Genomic DNA, 3,960 nt, shown 5'->3' on the forward strand with positions numbered 1-3,960 from the left:
TAGAACTAATAGAACAGAATAGAGAGCCCAGAAATAGATCCACACAAATATAGACGCATGACTTTTTACAAAGAAACAGAAACAATTTAATGGAGAAAGGATAGTCTTTTCAGCAAATAGTGCTGGAACATTAAATATCTGTATATTAAAAAAACAAAAAAACAAAACCTCAGAACATACCTCATACCTTATATATAAATTAACTCAAATTGGATAATAATCCTAAATGTAAAATTAAAATTCTAGAATTTTTAGAGGAAAATACAAGAGAAAGGATATGGGAGCTTTGGTTTGGCAAAAAAGTTTTTAGATACCACAACAAAAGCATAATCCACTAAAAATATTGATAAATGGCACTTTTCAATATTAAAAACATTCACTCTTCAAGGTACATTTTTAAGAGAATAAAAAGACAAGCCACAGTTTGGGAGAAAATAACTACATATCACATTATGATAGAGGACTTCCCCCCCCCACAATATATGAAGAACTCTTAAAACATAATGTTAAAAAATTTAAATAAGAAAAAATATCTATAAAGACATTTTACCAAAGAAGTAATACGGATGGTAAATATGTGTATCAAAAAATGCGAGATATCTTCAGTCATTATGGAAATCCAAATTAAAACTATACCTACTACTGCAGTACATGCCTATTTAAATGACTAACATAAAAAATACTGACAATACTAAGGACTGGTGGGAATAACTGGCACTATCATACATTTCTGGCTAATACAAAATGGTACAACCGTTTTGGAAATCTATTTGGCAGTAAACGCAGTTAGCCAAATAACGTAAAATTAGCAATCTTACTTTAGGGATTCATTCAAATGGATTAAAAATGTATTCACACACACACAATCTTTATGCAAAAATTCATAGCAGTCTTATTCATATCACCAAAATCTGTAGACAACCTAGTTTTTCTTCAATAGGTGAATGGATAAACAATATTTAGTCCACACATACAATGGCATACTTCTCAGCAATAAAAAGGAATGAACTATTAATCTATGCAAAAACATAGATGAAACTTACCTGCATTTTGTTATATGAGAGAAGCTAGTCCCACAGGTTTCATAAAAAGTAAACAGACAATTTAATCCAGGGAACACACATTCAAAAGTCTGCCAAGGATGCTAAATTATATGTACGAAGTAGGCCAGGTAAGATAGTAAGTGCTGAATTGATTGTATTTATTATAACCCAATTCTTATAAGTATTAAAAGACAAACTAGATGTTAACAACAACAAAACAGTATGTCTAATAAAATAACCCCATACACAAACTGGGTATCAGGTTTAACTCCTAATCCAGCCTAGAGAAGGAAAGATTTATCTATATCTCATGTATAAGAGGGGATACTAACTTCAGAACACAGTCCTTCATTTCCACTCAGGCCAAGATAAAAATCAAAACATGAGAATATGTATCGGAAAACATTTCTCTAAAACATTTTTGACCACCAGGATGAGTTGTCAAAGGAGATTACAGAACATTTTCCCTGAAATGTTTACAACCATTTTAACACATGGCTCCTAAACCAAACACTGAGAAATTGCTGCATGTTTGTTTCAGCCTTCAAGTTCTATGAGTTTGACAGTTGAGATGGTCTAGTCTGCATCTGTTGTTTAACCTAAGTCAATTCTGATATTGACTTTCTCTAAATATGCAACATGCAAATCAACATCAAAATCGATAGCACTGGTCACCTGACAAGAAAACATCTGTGAAGTCCAGCCCAACATGCATCCTCTCCTTCATTCACAGCACCCTGCCCAAGACATTCACCCTAACACTCTGAATAAATGTGTGCTATTCAAATAATAATTTTTCAAGTGTGAGATCAGTTTGGAATTGACAATTAAAGGAATGTGCAATCCTTCAGGAAATGAAGCCATAAGGCCAAATATTTCTCTATTTGTCAACAAAATGATCATATATTGGGGTATTTCAGATGGAGGAGCATCATTCATAAAACCTAGATTTGATCCAAACCATGAAACGTTTTTAATGCATTGCATCAAAAATATCAAAGCAACAAGTATTGAGCTAGGTTTCTGAAAATATTCGACTTTCAGGGAGAGCCTGAATATGTAGATTAATTATACAAACACTGTACAAATGCACTATTAATTCTCTGTTTATCCTTTCTTCACTGTGACTCCTGAAGCAATTGGAGGTATTCACCATACAGTAATCAGATTCTTTGCATAAGGCTGAAGTAACTTAAGTCCATGGGGCCTTGTGTAGCTATTTTTGTTACAAGTTCAAATTACTTATTCTTTGAATAATGACTACCCAGAAAAGAAGTAGCCTTTAAACATCATATACATAAAACTGAGTACCTTTTCTAAATGACATTAGTCAAGCTGCAACCCTTTTATTCTTCTTCTAAAACCTTCTATTACATTTCTTTTCCCTCTGGTTCAAGATAAGGATCAAATTTGAAAACTGACAATAATTGTACTTGGTGACATTGGAGTGAATTTATCTGAGAGTAAGTTCTTTCACGAAGAAAATTAAATGAAATTCAATAAAATACAATGCAATTCCTATATTAACTTTAATGAAGCTCTCCAAGAGTTCAGATGCTTAGAAGGTTTTTAAAAGAAGGTAAGTTGGATGCCAGCTGGGGTTTTCTCAGCTCAGTCAGATTAAGCAAAGAACACTTGTGCCGCTTTATTAACACACACAATTTAGCAGAGTAGCAGTGAGGCTTCTCTATTTCATGGGTTGCTTGCTTACTGGTAATATCATTCCTGAGAGACTTCAGGACTTTTAATTATGCTGTGAATAGTTTACAGCATTGAGCTACAGAATGGCAATTAAACTGAGGACATTTTATTTGTACGCTGGTTAATTAAATAGGCAACAGCAAGCTAGACTTATAGAAACCTCAGCAGACTTGGTCTGTCGACCATGTGTGAAAATATTTTTTTTCTTTTTAATTTCAATTAGCAACCCACTGTGCTAAAATGAAACTGAGTCAAAAGTGGGTTTTGAAGTTTTACCTAGTAGATAAAATGACCCAAGGACTTTGAAACATTCAGTAGATATTCACAGCTCCCAATAAATGCACTCTACCTTTTCAAGTTTATAGTAAATGTATAAATCATGACTCCTGAAAAGTACAACTCATTGTTAACTCACAGTATATCTAAAATAGTATAAAAAGAGGGAATGTTTACATGAAGTAATACAATTTTACAGAGCTGTCGAAAAAGCTACTTCCCAGTATTAGAAAGTAATGATAAAATTCTTTAAAATTTGATTATTAACAACTGATGTAGCTCTGAATATTTTCACATACGTTCAAAGGACATTTTTGAGCCTCTGCTGTATAACTTGTGTCTTGCTAAATGCAACAGATGAGTAAAATTTGATTTTTTTCCTTAAGGATCTTTTCCAAATCAAAATTTAATCATTTGTGATCCTGCGTAATATCCTTCAGTCATCTCTTATTGTTAAGATAAAGATCAAAATCTTTAGCAAGGCTTACAGGGCTATGGAGGATTCTTGCCCTACCCACCTATAGAGTCTTATTTGCAACACTTTCTTTTTGTGTGCTCACGTATGGCCACAATGATTTTTTTTCAATTCCTCAAATGTGCTAGGCTCCTTCTTGATTTAGAGCCTTTGCTCAATCTGTTCTTATTCCCCTGAACGTTCCCTGCTCCCAGATCAACTTGAAATTTTCCTTGTCTTTATTCTTCAAAATTTATTACAAATGCTCATGGAAGCCTTCACTGAACACCCTAGTTTACAGTCCCATTAACTTCTCTAGTAATGGATCACGTGACCTGTTGTTGAGCAAGTAATTGGGTATATGAGTCTAGAGTTCTAGGAAGAGTCCAGGTTGGAAATATAAATCTGGGGTTAACAGTATTTAAATGTTGTTTAAAGCCACGAGACTAAATGACATTACACAGTAGTGAGTACAGGCAGAAAAAA

Source organism: Lipotes vexillifer, unplaced genomic scaffold, assembly GCF_000442215.2.
Source record: "Lipotes vexillifer unplaced genomic scaffold, Lipotes_vexillifer_v1.1 scaffold387, whole genome shotgun sequence".
Classification (NCBI taxonomy): domain Eukaryota; kingdom Metazoa; phylum Chordata; class Mammalia; order Artiodactyla; family Lipotidae; genus Lipotes; species Lipotes vexillifer.